Here is a 23,282-nt window from a genome sequence, read left to right on the forward strand (position 1 = left end):
TTATATGCATGGATACGGTACATGCCTACCTTAGTGTCTATCTATAAAACAAAATATTACCATGCTACAGGTCTAACCTCCCCAAACAAGATCAAGAAAGTACAATCTATCCATTAATCCATCTTTCGTTTGTTTCTGCCTTTTTTTTATTTGCTTTCATTTTTCCTTCTATCTTTTCCCTTTCTCGCTCTCGGCCAACCTGCAGTCCTAAATGATTTTCAGCTTTGTGTGTGTATGTGCGTGTCTATGTGTGTGTGTGTGTGTGTGTGTGTGTGTGTGTGTGTGTGTGTGTGTGTGTGTGTGTGTGTGTGTGTGTGTGTGTGTGTGTGTGTGTGTGTGCGTGTCTATGTGTGTGTGTGTGTGTGTGTGTGTGTGTGTGTGTGTGTGTGTGTGTGTGTGTGTGTGTGTGTGTGTGTGTGTGTGTGTGTGTGTGTGCGTGTCTATGTGTGTGTGTGTGTGTGTGTGTGTGTGTGTGTGTGTGTGTGTGTGTGTGTGTGTGTGTGCGTGTCTATGTGTGTGTGTGTGTGTGTGTGTGTGTGTGTGTGTGTGTGTGTGTGTGTGTGCGTGTCTATGTGTGTGTGTGTGTGTGTGTGTGTGTGTGTGTGTGTGTGTGTGTGTGTGTGTGTGTATGTGCGTGTCTATGTGTGTGTGTGTGTGTGTGTGTGTGTGTGTGTGTGTGTGTGTGTATGTGCGTGTCTGTCTATGTGTGTGTGTGTGTGTGTGTGTGTGTGTGTGTGTGTGTGTGTGTGTGTGTGTGTGTGTGTGTATGTGCGTGTCTATGTGTGTGTGTGTGTGTGTGTGTGTGTGTGTGTGTGTGTGTGTGTGTGTGTGTGTGTGTGTGTGTGTGTGTGTGTATGTGTGTGTGTGTGTGTGTGTGTGTGTGTGTGTGTGTGTGTGTGTGTGTGTGTGCGTGTGTATGTGCGTGTCTATGTGTGTGTGTGTGTGTGTGTGTGTGTGTGTGTGTGTGTGTGTGTGTGTATGTGCGTGTCTATGTGTGTGTGTGTGTGTGTGTGTGTGTGTGTGTGTGTGTGTGTGTGTGTATGTGCGTGTCTATGTGTGTGTGTGTGTGTGTGTGTGTGTGTGTGTGTGTGTGTGTGTGTGTGTGTGTGTGTGTGTATGTGCGTGTCTATGTGTGTGTGTGTGTGTGTGTGTGTGTGTGTGTGTGTGTGTGTGTGTATGTGCGTGTCTATGTGTGTGTGTGTGTGTGTGTGTGTGTGTGTGTGTGTGTGTGTGTGTGTGTGTGTGTGTGTGTGTGTGCGTGTCTATGTGTGTGTGTGTGTGTGTGTGTGTGTGTGTGTGTGTGTGTGTGCAACATCAGCATTCCCCTGTCCTCCCTCCCCCTCTCTGTCTCTTTCCGAAAATGCAAAGAGAGAGAGAAAGAACTGAAAACGAAGAGCCAAAGTTTGTTCAGATCACTGACCCTCAGTTAGAGCAAACAGAAACTTAGCAAACGCCACTAACAACCAACTCATCCTGATGAGCCACAAACAGTAAACCTGGCAGTAGCTGTTTATAGCCTTCATTTTAGAGTCTTTTTATAGTCTTTGTTCTCTTCACTATTGTTAAACGTGACCCCTGTGAGATAAAGCGTGACTTGGAGAAAGTGAGACATCTGTTCCGGCCAATAAAAAAACTCCATATGACCTAAAAGACCTTTAGCTGCCCCGCCCCCTGACCTGATGCCTATCAGCTGATTGGATGACAGAAAGTTCATTGTTTTAAACAGAGAAAGAGGATTGTATCAAACTAGAGGAGATACATGAGATTACATAGGTCTCCTTAATACACTTAGATTCTTAGTATACGATGCTATTAGGAGATCGTATGAGTAAGGGTCGGACTTCGGCCATCAGAACCCTTCAGTAATGTTATGTAAGCAACTAACAGCCCTGAACAGCAGATCTTTATCATTCCAGAGACACAATCTGCGCTTATTAAGTTGAAGAACAGAGAAAAAGGTTCTTTCCGGCAGAGCCGAAAAGCTTTTAGTGTGCACGATAACTGCTGCTGAGTAAACATGTCACTTACAGACGGTTTGTGAGCTTGTTTTGTTAGACTTATGAGCTCTTAAACCAACCAAAACTTTAAATAAATACACAAATAATGTTGGACTCTCCAAATGCCAAGAAGTGTCTGCAAGGGCTGTGAATAATGTGTAAAACACAATAAAAAAATTAATTGCAATTTAATATAAATAATTTAAATTTATAAAATGTAACAAAATAAACATAAATGTTACATCTTTATAAATTAAACCAAATGAAACTTTTATAAATACACAAAATATGTCCTAATTAGACTCTCAAAATGTCGAAAAGTGTCTGTAAGGGTTGTGAATAATGCGTAAAATTAAATGAGATTAAACAGAATTAAATAAATACAATAATTGCAATTTATAAAAAAAAATGTTAAAATTAAACCAAATACATTTTTGTTATAAATTTAATGAATTAAATTAAAATGAAACCAAATGAAACTTTTATAAATACACAAACAATGTCCTAATTAGAATTTTAAAATGCAAAAAGTGTCTGTAAGGGCTGTGAAAATTGGGTAAAATAAAATGAAATTAAATATAATTAAAGAAATACAATTAAAATACAAGACAAAAATTAATTGCAATTTAAAATAAATAAGTACAATTTATAAAATGTAACAAAATAAACATAAATGTTACATCTTTATAAATTAAACCAAATGAAACTTTTATAAATACACAAAAAAAATGTCCTAATTAGACTCTTAAAATGTTGAAAAATGTCAGTAAGGGTTGTGAATAATGCGTAAAATTAAATGAGATTAAATATAATTAATTAAATACAATAATTGCAATTTATAAAAAATGTTAAAATTAAACCAAATACATTTTTGTCATAAATTAAATGAATTAAATTGAAATTAAACCAAATTAAACTTTTATAAATACACAAACAATGTCCTAATTAGAATTTCAAAATGCAAAAAGTGTCTGTAAGGGCTGTGAATAATGTGTAAAAAAAAAAAAAAAATTTTTTTTAAAATTTAAAATACAATAAATAAAAAATACATTGTTTTAAATAAATAATTACAATCTATAAAATGTAATAAACGTAAATGTTAAAATTAAACCAAATGAAACTTTTGTAAATACATAAATAATGTCCTAATTAGACTCTGTCAAAAAGTAGAAAATGTCAAAAAGTGTCTGTAAGAGCTGTGAATAATGTGTAGAATATAAAAAATTAATAAAAAAAAAAATTAAGAATTAAAAAAATAACTGTAATTTAAAATAATTACAATTTATAAAATGTGTTAAGGTAAACGTAAATGTTAAAATTAAACCAAATAAATCTTTTACAATCTCAAAATGCAAAAAGTGTCTGTAAGGGCTGTGAATAATAAAGAAAAAAGATTTTTTGAAAAGCAGAAAACCAAATAAAACTTTTGTAAATACACAAATAATGTCCCAATTAGACTCTGTTACAAAATGTCAAAAAGTGCCTGTAAGAGCTGTGAATAATGCATAGAATAAAATAAAATTAAATAAATACAATAGAACTAGAAATTTAAAAAAAATAATAATAGTTACAATTTATAAGTAAACGTAAATGTTAAAATGAAACCAAATGAAACTTTTATAAATTAAATTACTAAAATGAAACCAAATAAAACTTTTAGAAATACACAAATAATGTCCTAATTAGACTCTCAAAATGTCAAAGTGTCTGTAAGAGCTGTGAATACTGTTTAGATTAAAATAAATTTACATAAATACAATAGAACTACAAAAAAATTAAAATAATTACAATTTATAAAATTTAATAAAGTAAACGTAATTGTTAAAATTAAAACAAATAAATCTTTTATAAATTTAATTATTAAAATTGAACTTTTATAAATACACAAATAATGTCTTAATTACAATCTCAAAATGCAAAAAGTGTCTGTAATAGCTGTGAATAATGCATAAAAAATAGCAAATAATAAAATAAACATAAAAAACACAATAAAACAATTCAAATTAAATAATTACAATTTATAAAATGTAATAACATAAATGTAAATGTTAAAATTAAACCAAATGAAACTTATAAATTAAAATATTAAAATGAAACCAAATAAAACTTTTATAAATACACAAATAATGTTCTAATTAGACTCTCAAAATGTCAAAGTGTCTGTAAGGGCTGTGAATAATGTGTAAAATAAAATTACACATTACACATGAAATAAAATTAAATAAATACAATAAAAGTACAATACAAACATTAACTGCATTTTGAAATAAATAATTACAATTTATGAAATAAAGTAAAATAAATGTAATTGTTAAAATTAATACAACTTTTAGAAATACACAAATAATCTCTTAATTAAAACCTCAAAATGCCAGGATCTGTAAGGTCTGTAAATGTGTAAAATAAAATAAAATAAAATAAAATAGCAATTGCAATTTACAATCAATTAAATAATTAATTAAATTAATAATTAAATAATTAATTTAAATGTACAAATATATATATATTTATTTATGATTAATAATAATAATAAAAATAAAATATTATTATTATAATATTATTATTATTATTTAACCTGTTCAAATTTAAGATGACTCTTTTAAATAAATATTTCCTCTTGCAAAATACAATTTTAATTTTGTATTGTACGCAAGTATGCGAATGCAAACACTTCTAGCAACATAAAGTTTTTTGTGCATTGTTGCATTCTGAAATGCGAGGGGGGGGGGGTAAATAAATCACAAAGAAATGCATGCCAGTTTTGCAAGCAAATAGAAGCCAATGGGACATTGACACAAGTATAAGAGCTTGTTTTGTGTGTGGAGCGGTTATTAATTTGATATCCTCTTGGATTCAGCAAAGGAATGTAGATCCGTCACATTTATTCTACATAACAGCATTATATTAGTGGAACGATGTGTGCGGCGACCAAGTGGAAATAGAAGACCATCTGCGTTTGGCTATAAATCTTATCTTTTTTTTTTCTCCGTCACTCTCGCTCGCTCTGATCAAGCCTGGTGAGCCAAACCCTGCAGCGGAGCCGAACTGTAGGAGGGTTTCATATGGGACACGTAGCACGTATTCATGAACACACACATGCAAACAAAGGGTCAGATTCACAAAGGGCAGGTCAGATCCGCAGTTTTCCTACATGACATCAGCGGGAGCCTTCCAGAATCTTGCATGGTAACTTACAAACAGATTTGAGTGCTCAATGAAAGAGATCGTGTTTAAAAATACATGCAAGCATACTCCAAACATTCATGACTAGCTTTCTTCAGAAGACAAAAGGAGATGTTAGGCTGAATGCTTGAGAAGCTGTTTTTCATGAGTGGATAGTGATTTATAAAGCTAAAACAGACAAGAAAAGCATGCGTAAACATATTGCATATGACTCGTCTTATGCTTTTGCAAAAGTTCAGTCTAACTTTATTGTATGTAAAAGAGTCTTTTGTGCTCCTCAGAAGAACAAAAGCCATTTGACACATGAGGTGAATAAATAATGACATATTTGTTATATTTTGAATGTAGTACAGTGATGAAATGGCTCTTAATGGAATGTTTTTCGGTCTGTGATGTGTCACGTATCTGGTGTTCAGCACTCCAAGGACCGAGATGTTGAGGAGAGCCAGCTTTAACTCTGTGTTTCTCCTCCTCTTCACAGCTGGTTCTCATAAAGCCTTCACTCGGCTGTGGCCCTGAGGGCCCTCGAACCGATGACATCATGCTCTCTGCACTTCTCCGAAACGGCGAGATAGATGTTCGATTTCCACAGAGAGAGGACAGCCTGCCCGTCACCGAGACTGAGAGTCCGAATCCAAAGCGCAAACACGTTTACTCTCTGTTCTCTGTCTTTCCTGTTTGTAGGTTTAGGCTCTGCTGACACAAACTGGAAGAGGCTCTGTAAATCTGCCAAATAACTCAGATACTTGCTAATTAAGGAAGCAAGACAGTGACAAAAACACCTTTCAGGCACTTAATGAAACTGCAAACATCTGTTTGTTTGGCACTGTTTTTTGGTAAAACTTGCAGAATTCTGAGGAAAATCTGTTGAGATTCCATGGCAACCACAAAAAACCCCTAACAACCACATAGCAGTACCTTGGCAACCACACATAACACCCTAGCAACATTATAGCAACCCCCCAAAATATCCTGGAAATCATATAGAATTACGCTACAAACACATAAGACATTAACAACACAACCACCCATCCATAACACCCGGCAACACCCCTATTAAACCCTAACAACACCCTGGCAACCACTTAGCAACAACACAGTAACCATCCTAAACACCCTAGCAACATGATGGCAACCCACCAAAATATCCTGGAAAGCATATAGAATTACGCTACAAACACATAAGACATTAACAACACATAACCACCCACCCATAACACCCGGCAACAACCACTCAGCAACAACACAACAACCATCCTAAACACCCTAGCAACATGATGGCAACCCCCCATAATATCGTGGAAAGCACATAGAATTCACTACAAAGACATAAGACATTAACAACACATAACCATAACACCTGACAACACCCCCATTAAACCTTAACAACACCCTGACAACCACTCAGCAACTACATAACAACCATCCTAAACACCCTAGCAACATGATTGCAACCCCCCATAATATTGTGGAAAGCACATAGAATTACGCTACAAACACACAAGACATTAACAACACATATATAAACACGACACTCACGTCTCCCGGAAATCTGATCAAATTCAACTCATCAGATGATGACTTCGACATTCCTGAAGTGTTTCCAGTTAAGTGTACCATATGCATCAGACGTTTAGCCAACGTTCCGTGGGTGTCGGGAGACTAATTAAACCCTAACAACACCTTGACAACCACTCAGCAACAACACAACAACCATCCTCAACACCCTAGCAACATGATGGCAACCCCCCAAAATCTCCTGAAAAGCACATAGAATTATGCTGCAAACCTTAAACACATAACACGTTATACATAACCAACTCATAATACTCGACAACACCACAGCCTATTAAAGCCTAACAACACCCTGGCAACCACTCCTTACAAATTAGCAACCACCCACTAACAGCATAGTAACACCCTAACTACATAGCATTGCATTGAAAATCTTAGAGACACCATAGATACCACTCAGAACACCCAAGCAAGACCATGGCAATAACCCATAAAACCCTAACAGAACACCTCAGCATTAAACCCTAACAACACCCTGGCAACCACCTAGCAACCACCAAACTTTACCTCAATTTTATTATTAATAACCCATAGCAATGCCTTGGCAACCACCCAAAACACCCTGACAATATATATCATTCAGCAATGTCATGACAACAACCCATTAAACCCTAACAACACCCTGACAACCACTCATTACACATTAGCAACCATGTAGTAACAGCATAGCAACCACCTGCAACACCATGGCAACCCCCCAAAACACTCAACACACAAACCTTAAACCTTGAACACATAACAGCATATTGTAACTTACAATATACTGTATATAACCCAGAAATGCCATGGAAACAACTCATTAAACCCTAACAACATCTTGGCAACCACTCATTAAACATTAGCAAATATGTAGTAATTTTGGTAACCACTCAGCAATAACCATCCCAAAACACACTAGTAAACATAACACAGCAATGTCATGGAAACAACCCATTAAACCCTAACAACACTCTGGCAACCACTAAACAACAAAGCAGCAACCATCCCAAAACACAATAATAACCACATAGCATTATACTGGAAACCTTAACAACCACATAACAACACCTTGGTAACTAGCCCTAATTTTCCTGCATCATTGTAGTGACATTTTATCAGGTAAATAACCAAGCTTTCCCCAGTTTTTAATAACCATTATCAATAGCTTGGCAACCACACAAAACATCATTGAAACCTTAAACCTGAACAAATATCAACATCTTATAACCAACAATACATATAACCCAGCAATGCCATGGAAACAATGCATTAAACCTTAACAACACCCTGGCAACTACTCATCACACATTAGCAACCATCTAGTAACAACATAGCAACCACATAACATTACACTCAAAACTTTTGCAACACCACAACAACGCCTTGGCAAGAGCACAATAAAGCCTAACAACACCCTGGCAACTCCTCAGCAATAACCATCCCAAAACACACTAGTAACCACAAAGAAATTGTACTGAAAACCCATAACCCATAGCAATGACTTGGCAATCACCCAAAACACCATAGCAACACCATGACAACCCCCCAAAAAACACCCTGGAAACCTTAAACCTTGAACACAACATCTTATAACCAACAATACATATAACCCAGCAATGCCATGGAAACAATGAATTAAACCCTAACAACACCCTGGCAACTACACATTACACATCAGCAACCATCTAGTGATAGCATAGCAACCATATAAGACACACTAGAAACCACATTACATTACACTTAAAACTTTTGCAACACCACTAAAACGTCTTGGCAACCGCACAATAAAGCCTAACAACACCCTGGCAACCCCTTAGCAATAACCATCCCAAAACACACTTGTAACCACACAGCATTGTACTGAAAACCTTAACAACCACATAGCAACACCCTGGAAACCACTCCTAATTCTCTTTTATCTCAGTAGTGATTACATTTTTTGTTAACTGATCTTCCTCAAAAAAATCACAAACACACACATATCCACTTGTGTACACATGTACATCTACACACACACAGACTGGGGCACTACATGCTACATTTACTGCTTTGCCATTGTTATCCTCAGGAACAATTCTAGGTCGGCAACAGAATGAGACAGGAAGTGGAGAGGATATAGCAAACAATTCATTTATGTGTGTTCGTGCCCCCCTATCAGTGCCTTCCAAATATAATCTCACTGTGAATTGTTGTGCGTTTGATTCGCAACTACAGTATGTTCCCTGTTGTTGCGGTGTCAGGATTGTAAAACATTACAATAACATTTAAATAACTTATTGTTAATGATACTCTTCCTGGACATGGAGGACGATGATGGCTGTTTACATTTGCTTGGGTCAAACGAGCACACTGAAACCATGGACATTGTAATTATGGTTTTAAGACAGAACCACATGACCAACCGCGCGACACTTTAAGCTCCGGAGACCTCAAGGGAGAGAAAGGCATGACAAACTGTTATTTTCTTGTTTATGCGAGCGTTAGCTAAGGGGCGACATCACGGACAGATAGTCACACAGGAAGGGAGATAACAGGAAGTGGAATCTGTGGAGAATGAGACCCCAGTAATCTCACATTTGTCCCCGCTGGGGTTTTAAAAGAGATCTCACAGCTTGCCAAGATATTATAGACTGCAATCACCATTGAGATGTCTTTAATGTCTCAAATGTCTCTCCTAAATGAAAACCCTAATTATCTCACATGTGTCTTCTCTAAAGATTCAAGAGAGATCTCAGGATTGCCAAGATGACCTTTGATAAAAAAAAAATTGAGCTATGCTATGTTTCAGTGTTTAAGTTGCAGATTTTAATATCTTGGCAAAGCTGAGAAGAGTTTGAGACTCTAAAATCCAGAGAAGGCAGAGGGTCAACAAAAGTCTCCAATGGTGTCTCAAATCATAGAGGAGCCCATCTGATTTTGATCTGAGGAGGAAAACCAATGTATGCGTTTCCTTGGATTCCTGACGTTACCGAAGGTCGTGAAAACTTTCAGACCTTCATTTAGACTCCATCACTCTGGCGGTTTGGTTTACATTCACTCTGGAAATGTTGATTTTGAGAGCGAGCTGAGGGCAAAAAAAAGAAGGGAAAGAGAGAGGAGAGGAGGAGAGAGAAACGAGAGGCTCTGTTGCCTGGTGGATCGTTGACTCCGGAAGAGGACTTTCCCAAGCTCTCGCCACGCAGTACTCTGATGGGAATAGCGCAGGGAATTGTAGGAATCTGTCTGCACTGAGGCGTGTAGGGCCGGTGGGAACGGTCAGGCGGAACCACAGAAGCGTGAGTGAAAACAGGAAGTGTAACTGGAGATCTGGCTTCGAGTCAAACCAAGAACGGAGAAAAAGTCACAGTATGCAAGCATGAGGGCCACCGTGAGTTGCACTGATCGAGGACTACCACCTTGATCCAAGATTGGTGTTGTAATTCCTATAGGAGACCAAGACAAATGCACTCAGATCAGGCAGAAGTTAATCATCCCTTTCTTCATTTTGCATCTTTAGGATACTTTACAGCTCTGGGACAGAAAGAGATTCTGTTTGAATCGTTTCATCATGATCGGACCAAACTTGCTGACCTCTTAATGACCTCATCCTTTTCCAAGTTTTCAAACTGACAAGGACAAAAACAGAAGCTCAGCCACATGACTCCCAGAAAAAGAATACTCTTTGGAAATTCTGTGGTTTCCACTTGTAATGCAAGAACTCCAAAAGATTCAGAGAGTGGGAAACTGCATGTTCCTCTCCAAACATAAGCTTTAATGCTTCACCGGTTGTTAGAGCACTGATAATTCCATGATTTTCAGGGTCGGATTGTTCCACGGTGTGGAGGACAGGCATTAATATTCAAAAAGGGCTTGTGCACATTGGGAGCCAAGTTGGTTAGTATGAGATCAGTTATCCAAACCTCTCCTGCCAATTTTATTCCGCAACTTTGCCTCTAGTTACAATTTGCTAATGTTCCACTGCTGCATTCCCAACACAAACATCTTACCATCTTCAAGATCCTGAAATTAGTCGTGTCTAGAAGGTAAAGCTCATTGTGAAACTCTTGGGATTGACTTAAAGCTTATGTCCAGAGTTAGGGTTGAAAGGATAGAGATTTACTTCGAAATTATGGCCAGAGTTAAAGTTGAAAGGAAAGGATGTGACGTGTGACCAAGTATGGTGCAATTTTGTCTTGGATGGATTTAACACATACAGCAGTGAGTAGTAAACAAACTACGGGGAGCAGTTGAGGGTTCAGTGCCTTGCTCAAGGGACTCACCTCAGTCGTAGTATTGAGAGTGGAAAGGGCGCTGTACGTTCACCTACAATCCCCGATGGTACCGAGACTCGAACTCATGACCTCTGGGTTACAAGTCTAACCATTAGGCCACAGCTTCCCACCAGACAGTCTGCAGGTCTCCGCATAAAAACAATATAAGAATTTGTATGCGACTCCCCCAAGACTTTCTGCACAACAAAGACACCGTCTAGACATGACCCTGCTATTCTAAGGCCTTGAACAAGATGCTTTTCCTCATATTTGGAGGAAGGGTATTCTTCTGAAGTGAGAACCTGATACAGGATTAGTTATCAAGGTTGCGCACGTACATACCAGGCAGTGTGTTTGAGCGCGACTGTAACAACTAAAGCATTGTGCGAAATCTCGGCCAGGTGTGTCTCCACCTGCACAGACGGACAAATTGCGTAACTCGCATTACCTGAAACACCTCTGACAGGTAAAAAGCTTTGATGCTCAGGCAAGGAGTCCAGGAAAACATGCACATTGTGTCAGTCGTGCTGAATGTAAAATGAATAACTTAATGATACCCTTCAATTTAAGAGTGAACATGGCAGGTCTGGTGTGCCAAACAGGTCGGATTGAGGTTTTAACATACATCCGAGTAAGTACAAGCCATTAGTTTCACACTCTCAATGGAAGAGGATCTCAACTGGTGCTCCTTTAGGAACCGCATTTTATATTAGACATAATGTAGCCACCCAATACCTATGGAAGCCAGTTTCCGCCATTGAATAATAAATAAAAAAGGCAATTACGACTTTTTATCTCACAAATCTGACTTTTTTCTTGCAATTTTGAGTTTAAATCTCGCAATTCTGACTTTTTTCCCCTCACAATTGCAAGTTTGTATCACACAGTTCTGACTTTTTTCTCGCAATTGCGACTTTGTATCTCACAATTCTGACTTTTTTTTGGAATTGCGACCTTGTATCTCACAATTCTGACTTTTTTTCTCAGAATTGCGACTTTGTATCTCACAATTCTGTCTTTTTTCTGGAATTGCGACTTTGTATCTCACAATTCTGACTTTTTTTCCAGGAATTGCGACTTTGTATCTTACAATTCTGGCTTTTTTCTCGGAATTGCGACTTTGTACCTCACAATTCTGACTTTTTTCCTTGAATTGCGACTTTGTATCTCACAATTCTGACTTTTTTTCTGGAATTGCAACTTTGTATCTCACAATTCTTACTTTTTCTGGAACTGCAACTTTATATCTCACAATTTTGACTTTATAACTCACAATTCTAAATTTTTAACTCACAATTCTAAATTTTTAACTCACAATTGCAAGTTTATATCATACAATTCTGACTTAATTTCTCAGAACTGCGAGTTTACATCACAATTCTGACTTTATTTTTCAGAATTGTGAGTTTATATCACGCAATTCTGACTTAATTTCTCATAATTGTTTGTATCCCGAAATTCTGACTTTCTTCTTGCAATTGTGAGTTTGTATCTCGCAATTGACTTTTTTCTCGCAATTGCGACTTTGTATCTCACAATTCTGACTTAATTTCTCAGAACTGCAATTTTATATCTCAGAATTATGACTTTATTTTTCATAATTGTGAGTTTATATAATGCAATTCTGACTTCACTTCTCAGAATTATGAGTTTAAATCACCCAATTGCAAGATAAGTCGATAAAATAAATAAGTGGTAATAACATTTTTTTTATTATTTGTTATTCAGTGGCAAAACCAGGTTCAACACCAGTAGGCATTGTAGGTGGGGGCAGTGAATGTACAGCACTCTCTTCCACTCTCAAGACCCTTGAGGAAGGCACTAAACAGTCTGCCCACCGCTCTGGGTGCATGTTCACGGTGTATGTGTGCACTTTGCACAAATTACAAATGCACAGAGTATAAGACACTATTTTTGGCCACCTGTAACATCCTTTCCTTTCCTTGTTCATAGTTTTTAAGAATGAACGCTTGGTCCACAACCTGTCCATGTTGGCATCTGTCAAATTTCTGATCAATGCTTGACGAGTAACAAGAAGCTTGACGCTTCACTCCCAGAGTTCAATGAATTGGTGAACGTTGACGCAAGCCACATGTAAGGACCTTTAGCCTGCACATCTTGGATGGTTTGCCAGTCCCAAAGAGCTGTAATTGGTTGCAGATTGAATATGTGCAAAGCAGCGAAAGAGCGAGCGAGGGAAGGAAAGAAGGCAGTATTAATGTGTTTTAGAAGGTAAAGAGGTATTTTAAACCACCCACGCTAGGAGAGGAAGAAGAAACATCCCACGTTCCAGATGGGGAAGAATGGATTGTTTTACTCAGCCTCACCCACATTCTCCTTTTTATTTCCTTCTTGTTCCTTCCTGTCGTCTTCTCACTTCCACATCATGTCTCTTATCTTTGCACAAATCACATGTCCTAATCTGTAGGTTGGCCATTAAGACATCAGGACAAAGTTCACTGAGGAATGCCAATTCTTTCTAACGACTGATGGATGAACTGAAGTGCGTCTTCTGAGTCAGTTTCCTCTTTTTACAATTGTCCTCTAAACAAAGTTACTCAACCTCATGTCATTCCAAACCCAATTCTTTCTTCTGTCAAACACGAAAGGAAATAAAGAGCCTTATGGTTTACGTGATGCAGAAAACATGGATAGAATCAAGGAATCCAGTCATAAAAACAGAATTTGAGATCAAAAGTTTTCACGTCTGTCTTACATTTCAATATTTAGCATGAAGTGTTGCACCAGGTTTAAATGGCATGGAATTACAGCAACATAAGGAAGTACAAGTGAGATAACAACTTAAACGTTGGCCTGTTCCTCACACAAAGTTAGCACTTCAGAAGGCCTGGAATATAGTAGATTATCTTTGGCAGAATGTGTTCACAATAATACTCTTAAAAACTTGGAATGACATTGAGGATGAGTAAACAATTACACAACTTGCATTTTTAGGTGAACTCTACCTTCCAACGTTGATGCATTTGGTAAAACACTTTACTGGAAAAGCTCCTTAAACCCTTCACCTAGCGGTTACAACCTTGAAGTCTGCTCTGTCTTTCTCTTCTTGAGTGCTACAAAAACCACTGAACCTTGACGGAGACGGCATCGGAGCGACAGCTTGCAGGCACGGCTCCTTCAGGAGTGGGGGCTGGAGTCTCAAAGAGTTATAAAAGAAGGAGGGTTACAGAGGAGAAAGACGGGAAGGAGGAGAAGGGGTGGAGGTCAGTAATCACAGCATCTGTGGTCCGTTCTCTTGAACTCCAACAAAAAGCCCCGGAGCTCACGGAATCCTGAGCAGCCAGAATTCCCTCACATGCACCGCAGGGCGCATTCTACAGCTGTTGCTGTGGAGACAGTCAGCAGCGCTTCAGCGGAGCTCAGGTCATTATGGCAGTAGGGAAACATTCCCCAATGTTGCACTGTAAGCTAGTAGGGTTTTGCTGACAGAAAGACATCATGCTTAGTTTGAAGCATCTGGCCTGTTGCAGGATGCATTTACATGTGTATGAAGCTTCTGCAAATGCAGTACAATAGAGACAGATGTCTGTTACCACATGTCACAGGAAATCACACACAAAGACTGTCAGCTTTAAAATGCAAAGACAACACAGACACACAAAGTCAAGCATCACTTGTCCTAATGCTCAGTCTTATATTTGGAGATATGAACAAACTGCAAAACAAAGCTGCAGTTTGTGCTCCAGACACAAATGATTCCTCAAAACGTGTGTCTTGTTGTGGAGAGGTGGGCTGTTACTTTACTAAGTGATCAGACTAACTATTTTAACAGGTGAAAAAATCCTTATACTTAAGGAGAGACTCAAAAAAATATCTAAAGAGTGGGCGAGCACAGCGACTTTTCACTTAAACAGCCACATACTGTAGCAACCACCTAGCAACTATTCCGAACTTCCTTGCAACCACCCTAAACACCCTAGCATCCAGCTAGTAAGCACTCAGCAACTGTATAGCAACATGCTAAAAACCACTTAAGGATGGATGCTTCTCACTTAGACCATTAAACAACCACCGTGCAACCAGAACACCATAGCAACCACCCAGATCACCATAGCAACAACCTAGCAATGCCCTAGCAACCATTCTGAACGCCTTAGCAACTGTATAACAACATGCTAAAACCACTTAAGGATGAATGCTTCTCAATTAGACCATTAAACAACCACCGTGCAACCAGAACACCATAGCAACCACCCAGATTACCATAGAAACAACCTAGCAATGCCCTAGCAACAACCTAGCAATGCCCTAGTAACCATTCTGAACGCTTTAGCAACTGTATAACAACATGGTTAACCCACTTGTGGAAGGAAGCTTTTTACTTAGGCCATTAAACAACCACTTAGCAACTCCTAGCAACACCCTTGCAACTATTCAGAACTCCCTCACAACCACACTGAACACCCTAGAATCCACCTGGCAACGCACCAGAAACCATTCAGAACACATTAGAAACTTTATAGCAACTTGTTAAAAACCACTTAAGGACGGAAGCATTTTACTTAGGCCATTAAATAACCACTTAGCAACAAGAACACCCTAGCAACAAGAACACCCTAGCAACCACCCAGAACACCCTAGCATCCACCTAGCAACCACTCGGAACACTTTAACAACTGTATAACAACATGCTAAAATCCACTTGAGGACAGAAGCTTTTTACAACCACTTAGCAACCAAAACACCCTAGAAGCCCCCCAGATCACCATAACAACCACCCAAAACACCATAGCATCCACCTAGCAAAGCCCTAGCAACCATTCAGAACACCTTAGCAACTGTATAACAACATGTTAGAAACACTTAAGGATGGAAGCTTTTTGCATAGGCCTTTAAACAACCACTTAGCAACCAAAACACCCTAGCAACCACCCAGATCACCATAGAAACATCCTAGCAACCACCCAGAACACTCTAGCATCTACCTAGCAACCATTCAGAACACTTTAACAACTGTATAGCAACATGATAAAAACCACTTGAGGACAGAAGCTTTTTACTTAGGCCAATAAACAACCACTTAGCAATCAGATCACCATAGCAACACCATAGCAACCACCCAAACACCCTAGCACCTACCTAGCAATGCCCTAGCAACAATTCAGAACACTTTCTATTAACAACTGTATAGAAACATGACAAAAACTACTTGAGGAAGGAAGCTTTTTACTTAGGCCATTAAACAACCACTTAGCAATCAGATCACCATAGCAACCACCCAGATTACCACAGGAACACTCTAGCATCCACATAGCAACGCCTTAGCAATCACATTTAGAACAGCTTAACCATTGTATAGCAACATGCTAAAATCCACTTGAGGATGGAAGCTTTTTACCTAGGCCAATAAACAACCACTTAGCAACCATAACACTCTAGCAACCACCCAGATCACCATAGAAACACCCTAGCATCCACATAGCAACGTCCTAGCAACCACTCAGAACACATTAGCAACTGTATAACATCATGACATCCATTTGAGAACCAAAGCTTTTACTTAGGTCATTAAACTGCAACTTAGCTAGTGGAACACCCTAGAAACCACTCACTCTGTAGCAAACTCTCAGAAGACCTTAGCAATTGCTGCAAAACCATTACAACTATTCAGAACTCCCTAGAAACCACCCTGAACACCATAGCATCCAACTGTATAGCAATTCGGTAAAAACCACTTGAGGACGGAAGCGTTTTACTTATGCAATTAAACAACCACTTAGCAACCAGAACACCCTAGAAATCACCTTCATCACAATAGCAACGCCCTAGCAACCACACAGAATACCCTAGCATTCACAAAGCAACCCTCTCAGAACACTTTAGCAACTGTATAGCAACATGCAAAAAATCCACTGTATTACAGCATGTTAAAATTCACTTGATGACTGATCCTTTTTACTTTAAACAACCACTTAGCAACCAAAACTCCCTAGCAACCACCTACATCACCATAGTAACACCCTAGTAGTAGCAACCACCCAGAATACCCTAGCATTCACAAAGCAACCCTCTCAGAACACTAGCAACTGTATAGCAACATGCAAAAAATCCACTTGAGAACTCAAACTTTTTACTTAGGCCATTAAACAACTGCTTAGCAACCATAACACTATGCAAACACCTAGCTCACCATAACAACACCCCAGCATTGCTCCCTAGCAAACAATCAGAACACCCTAGCAACGTGCTAAAAACTACTTGAGGATAGAAACTTTTTACTTGGGCCATTAAATAACCACTTAACAACCAGAACACCCTAGCAACCACCCACATCACCATAGCAACACCTTAGCAACCACCCAAAACACCTACCAATGCCCTGGCAAACACTCAGAAAACCTTAGCAATTGTTTAGCGAAATGCTAAAATCCACTTGAGGATGAAAGCTTTTTACTTATGTCACCCTTTAGCACCCTAGCAACCATCCAGAACACCCCATCATCCACCTAGTGATGCCTTAGCAACCATTCAGAAAACTCTAGCAACTGTATAACAACATGTTAAAAACATTTGAGGATGGAAGATTTTTATTTAGGCCTTTAAACAACCACTTAAAAACCAGAACACCCTAGCAACCGCGTAGATCATTATAGCAACATGCTAAAAACAACTCCAGAAGTGTTTTCCACAGGTAAGCACCACTAAAAACCTAGTTCTGCATTCAGTTCCAAAAGTTTCCAATAAACAAAGCAGATGGAAGAACGTCCTCCTGTTGGCTCACTCAATTGCAGTCTTTCTTCCCTGAACTCATCCTTTGACCTTGTGACTATTTATTAGAGTCATTTATAGTGAGCCATTAGTCACAGACCAGAGCCAAACAACTTACCCTACCCACAATCCTTCGCTACACACACACTTAGCTCTGGCAATTACTCAGAACTGATAGCCAAGTTCTAAGTAGCAGCAAAGTTTGGGCTTCATTCATGAAACGTGAGGAAAGTACTTAGTACTTTTAATGTGAATGAGGCCTACTTTGGGATCGTTTATTACATACTTTGACTCTTTTCATAAAGCTTTCAGCTACACAGAAAGTAGTACATTTAAATCCAACTAAAAATAGCGCAAAACCAAATTCAAAATGAATTTGTTTAGGCCTCAATATGTCTTTGTACGTCTGCCGTCTGACAACTTAACTGGAACTGAAGTTTGCTTCTGATGTGTCATATTGGAAAGACCATGGGATTGTGGGTATTTGTTATCCCTTGTTGCGAAAACAAAAACATTTAAGTCAGTTACAAATAAAAGCATGAGGGTGAGTCACTACATGAGCCAACAGAAATGGGAATATCCCACTCACAATATGTTCTCTGCTAAGAAATACCAAATATAGACATGAAATGACTTAAAAATTGATCCAGAGATCCGACACTCTCAGTTCTTTTGGCGTTTACATGGTTTATGAATTATGAAGTCATGCCTTGAGACGACACCAAAACTCTCACTCTGACTGTTATTAAAGCGTCAAACACGTTTGGAGTTTTCTTATACAGCTTGGCTACAGCTTTGTTTATATGTCTCTCTACTTTCATCTGTCCAGAGAAGCAGAGCCATTGTTCTCTAGGCTGAAGTCACTTGCAGCACTTATTCAATTACGCTCTATCTATCCGCTCTCTCGCTTCTTAGCCAGGAATGCAGCAATTAACACACGTTTCTCACTGCTAGTTTAACTTTCAGTCTTTGAAAAAACAAACCAGCACAAACTATAATCATTTTACAAACCAGCTTATTTAGCTTGTTATTACTGTGCACCACTTTAAATTTCTAAGCAATGCACAATGAACACACACATACGTTTACTTAGCTATTTAAAAGACAATACAATAAACTTGTATGTATATTTTTTAAACAATTAAAATGACTTCAGACTACCCCTAAAAGAAAATGTTTTAGTTAGTTTTTGTTTTAATTTTACACAAATGTATATATATTGCAGATAATGACTACAGACTACCCCTAAAAAGTTTTCTTTTTCATTTATTTTAATATATTGCATTTGTTTTTATTTAGATTTTCATCATTTAAAAAAACTTAAATAATTTTAAGGAGGTTTTTTAAACTATAATTTTGGTTTTGTCAAACAATAACTACAGACAAGTTTTTTTATTTGTTTTAATTTGATAATGTTTTTTTTTAATGTATTTGTATTGTATTTGTTTTATTAATCTTATTTATTTTTAGAATCTAATTTTGGTTTTGTCAAACAATAACTACAGACTACCCCTAAAAACTTTGTTTTAATTTTATAATATTTTAAATGTTTTTTTTTATTTTTTATTAATCATTTTTATTTTCTAGAATTAAATTAGTAAAAGTTTTATCCATATATAACTACAGACTACACCTAAAAAAATTTTTTTTAATTTGTTTTAATTTTATAATATAAAAATGCATTTGTATTGTATTTATTTTATATTTAATTAATAATAATTATATTTATTTTGTATTTAATCTTACTTATTTTTAGAATTAAAAAAGAACATTATTTACTCCACTTTTGAATCTTTTTTAACATTGAAAGAGGTTCTGTAAAGTATAAATATTGGTACAGACTACCCCTAAAAAAATTTGTTTTAATTTTATAATATTAAAAAAATGCATTTGTATTTGTTTTGCTGATTTTATTTATTTTTAGAATTAAAACCCCTTTAATTTTTAACAATACATATTTTTTTAAAATCTATTTTTATTGTATTTTTTTTATTAATCTTCTTTATTTTTAGAATAAAAAACACATAATATTTTTGAATCATATTAAACATTAAAGGAGGTTTTGTAAAATATAATTTTGTTTTTGTCACACAATAACTACAGACTACCCCTAAAAAAAACTTTTCTTGTTTTCATTTTAAAATATTTTAATTTTAGAATAAAAGCAAAAATAACATTATTTACTCTTTTTGAATAATTTATAGTTCTATCATAACTACTGACTACCTTAAAAACTTTTTATTCATTTTAACTTAATATAAACAAAAAAGATATTTTTATTGTATTTGTTATTTTGGAATAAAAAAAACACTATTTACTCTATTTTTTAATAGTTTTTTACATTGAAGGAGGTTGTTGTAAAATATAGTTTGGGTTTTGTCACACAATAACTACCCCTAAAAAGCTTTTTTTCTAATTTTTGAATATTTTTAAAAAATATATTTTTGTATTTTACATGTTTTTAATTTATCTTTTTATGTTTAGAATAAAAACAACAACAACAAAAACATCTTACTCTATTTTTGAATGAGTTTAACCACTGAGTGAGGTTTTGTCAAATGCAATTTTGGTTTTGTCACATGCAAAGTATAGCTAAGTAAACCTACACACACACACCCACGTACACACAAACATACCTTGCTCTGTTGCTTGCGCCCTGCAGTAGTGCAGTGGTCTCTCATTTTGTGAAATCTGACCCCAGGAAAGACGGCATCCACTCTCATGATCTGAGCAGCTATTCCTTTCTCCCTTCTTCACCTCCCTTTTCCTCTTTTTTCCTTCTTCAGCACGCTCTTTAGCTGATTAAATCCTCTTTTTTCCCAGCCGGTCCCCGTGTATCCTGCAAAGGTCCTGCGAGCAGAAGAAAAGCAGCAGTCGCTCTGATAGACTCAAACTCCAGCTGCAGGCAACTTTATCTCTCTCCAGTGTTTCTGCCTTCCTCCGCTCCTCATTCTCCTTTCCCACCCCTCCCTCCTGAAGCCAGGACCCCCCCCCCCCCCTCCTCTTTCCCATCGGAGTCTTTCTCCTCCTCCAAACCCCCCACTGCTGAACTAATCTGCAGCTGGACGAGCGATTGGACGCCTGGTTGCCATGGAGACGGAGTGTCCTGCTTTAAAAGTTGACTGGAGCCAAAGCGGAGCGCAGAAAAATTCCATCCATCCGCATGAACAGCAGATACTTCAGACGCTCTTCAAAATCGACCTGTAAGGAGAAATCACAAATGGAAATCAAACAGAAACATTTGCTTAAGTCTTTCCTATTTAGAAAAAGATCCCAGTAATCTCACCCTCAGAGTTTTAAATCAGAACAATGTCTAAAACTATCCAGTCTGCAATCAAAATTCAGAGATCTCAGTATGAACTTCTGTTTTATAGTTCTGTACTCTTACTGTATGACAATTATACACTAATTACTATTATCTATTTTTATTTCTCCTGAATCTTAGGATGGATTCAATTGATTAAGTAAAGGTAAAGACATTTATAATGTTACATATTTCTATTTTAAACAAAAGCTGCTCTTTTGAACTTTCTATTCATCAAAGAATCATAAGAAACCAAATGTATCATGGTTTCTACAAAAACATGAAGCAGGACTGTTTTCAACATTGATAAAAATCATAAATGTTTCTTGAGGAGCAAATCAGCATATTAGAATGATTTCTGAAGGATCGTGTGACTCTGAAGACTGCAGTAATGATGCTGAAAATTCAGCTTTGCATCACAGACATAAAATTAATTTTAAAATATATTCACATAGAAAACTGTTTTTTTAATTGTCATAATATTTCACAATATTACTGCTTTTACTGTATTTTTTATCAAATAAATGCTGCTTTGGTGAGCATAAAAGTAAAAATGGCATTAAAAAGATATTTTTTCATATACAAAAATATTCAAACGTACTCAATCTGTTTTACTATTTTTCTTTAATCGGTATTTTCATATTTTTATTTTAATAATTTATCATTTTTAGTGTATTTTGAATCAAATAAATGCTGCTTTGGTGAGCATAAAAGAAAATCTAAATACAAAAATAAACAAAATATATTAACTATAATAATAATAGTATTTTTTATATTAAAAATATTTCAACGTATTCAATCTGTTTTAATTTTTCTTATAGTATTTTTAATCAAATGCTGCTTTGGTGAGCATAAAAGAAAAAACAATCAAAATATCTAAATACAAAAATTTTTTCATATTAAAAATATTTAAACGTATTCAATCTGTTTTAATTATTTTCTTTAATCTGTATTTTCATATTTTTATTTCAATAATTTCTAATTAAATTGATAATGGATACAAACTACTTACAGTTCTTACATATCTTGTGTTTATCCTTTCTGAACTAATTTATTGCATAATAAATATGACAACTTACAAATTACAAATTCAACAAAACAACAGCATATTAGAATGATTTCTGAAGGATCGTGTGACACTGAAGACTGGAGTAATGATGCTGAAAATTCTGCTTTGATCGCAGAAATAAATTACATTTTAAAAAATTTTCACATAGAAATCAGTTATTTTAAATAGTAATAATATTTTACAATTTTATGTTTTTTTACTGTATTTTTAATCAAAGAAATACTGCTTTAGTGAGCACAAAAGAAAAAACATACTAAAAAAATACAAGAATTTACTCAATCTGTTTTACTATTTTCCTTTAATCTGTATTTTCTTATTTGTATTTTATAATGGATATAGACTGCTTCGATGTCTTAAATCTTGTGTTTATCATTTCTGAACTGATGATTTATTGCATTATAAATATGAAAACTTATTAATCAATGAATCAACAAATTAGTCACTCAATGAGAGTTCATTCCCAGGTGAAAAAAAGTTAAAGTACTCTATTTTTTACGCATTAATGTTGTACTAAATATAATACAATTATTCTTTAGTACTTCTTAAGATAAACATCTAAGTGTACTTAACTGTGCATTTTTGGGACACCATGAATATGATCTAAAATGTGATTTTAACATTGGAAAAATCACTTGTAGTACACTTGAACCCATCTTTTATACACTAGCACACTCAAGTGTACAAGTGGTTACTAAATACATTTATTAAATACAGAGATAGTATATTAAAAGCACATTTGTGACCCTAGACCACAAAACCAGTCATAAGAGTAAAAAAAAAAAAAAAAAAAAAAAAAGAATAAATAAGCTTTTCACTGATGTATGGTTTGTTAGGATAGGATAATATTGGCCGAGATACAACTATTTGAAAATCTGGAATCTGAGGGTGCAAAAAAATCAAAATATTGAGAAAATCCAAATGAAGTTCTTAGCAATGCATACTACTAATTAAAAACTGGAACATGGAACATGATCTTTACTTAATATCCTAATGATTTTCGGCATTAAAGAAAAATCAACCCCTAGAAATACTGTGTGTTCACCTTATTAGGTTTTGTAAGAGCTTATTAAAATCAGATCGTTTTGCTTTACATTGGCATGCATAACCCTGTTTCGACGTCACATGTTTACAATAGGGTTTCAAGTTGAGCCCCCTGGAGCGATGTGTTTTTCCTGCCCGCAGTGGGATGAGGGTCT

At 36.3% G+C, this 23,282-nt stretch overlaps 1 protein-coding gene across 1 annotated transcript in view; it reads right to left on the minus strand.

Annotated features, from left to right (window-relative positions):
* Positions 1-20,625, minus strand: part of LOC141301285 (DENN domain-containing protein 2A) — a 51,655-nt gene extending 31,030 nt beyond the window's left edge. Inside the window, exon 1 of the mRNA XM_073831539.1 lies at positions 20,350-20,625. The gene's annotated coding sequence lies outside the window, so the exon portion shown is untranslated. The remainder of the gene's footprint in view (positions 1-20,349) is intronic.
* Between the last annotated feature and the right edge of the window lie 2,657 nt (positions 20,626-23,282).

The sequence above is a fragment of the Garra rufa genome, chromosome 25 (assembly GCF_049309525.1).
Source record: "Garra rufa chromosome 25, GarRuf1.0, whole genome shotgun sequence".
In the NCBI taxonomy this organism is placed as follows: domain Eukaryota; kingdom Metazoa; phylum Chordata; class Actinopteri; order Cypriniformes; family Cyprinidae; genus Garra; species Garra rufa.